At 40.6% G+C, this 722-nt stretch overlaps 1 protein-coding gene across 9 annotated transcripts in view; it reads right to left on the bottom strand.

Moving 5' to 3' along the window:
* Positions 1-722, bottom strand: part of ralgapa2 (Ral GTPase activating protein catalytic subunit alpha 2) — a 105,888-nt gene that overhangs the window by 46,722 nt on the left and 58,444 nt on the right. The gene's annotated exons all lie outside the window — the stretch shown is intronic.

Here is a 722-nt window from a genome sequence, read left to right as displayed (position 1 = left end):
GTATTACTGTGTTGCAAACTGGGATGTAACCAAGACAAAACGATGCCATGTTGCAGAAAAAAAATTGTTTTACGTTTACTGAGGACCGGTACAGTCCTGTGGGTCTGTTCCATAGACAGTTAAAGAAATGGACTAACAGATCCTGTTGTTCTGGACGGAGACCAGTGAAGAATATTAGAAGCACTTTTCCGGTGACGGCTGAGCGTTACTGCGCAGTCCCCAACTGAGCTTTACGACGTAGATATGATGTCGGCAACCTGTCTGGAAGTTGTAAGTTTTCTGGTAGCTGTGCCAAGCAAAATCTCAATCATTCCCAATGAGCAGAGATGGAGAGCGTAGGTATATGTTAGGAGATAACATAGACACAGGCCAATTACTGCTAACTAACATGCTAGTTAATGTTAGTAATTAAACCTAAACAGCTGATATAAGTCCAAACTGTCTGCGAGCTTCTCCTGACAATACGGTGATTTGTCAACTGTGCGACAACAAGTCGCGTGGTTATGACACAATCGTTAGCCTATTTTTACAAAACGTCATAACATAAGGTACAAGGTAACAGAGCCTTTTATACATTGTTGTGTTTCTTTATAAATAAACAATGGACAAATACAGTCTTTAAACGCTTCAGAAATAAAGTTATTCGCTGTCAAAGTGACATCAAAATGAATGGCAGTCGATGGGATGCTAATGGCGGGTGATGGCTTTGTAGCATTAAAATG

This window comes from Etheostoma spectabile, chromosome 20, assembly GCF_008692095.1.
Source record: "Etheostoma spectabile isolate EspeVRDwgs_2016 chromosome 20, UIUC_Espe_1.0, whole genome shotgun sequence".
In the NCBI taxonomy this organism is placed as follows: Eukaryota; Metazoa; Chordata; class Actinopteri; order Perciformes; family Percidae; genus Etheostoma; species Etheostoma spectabile.
The sequence above is the reverse complement of the archived record's forward strand: the minus strand, read 5'-3'. Positions and strand labels throughout refer to the sequence as shown.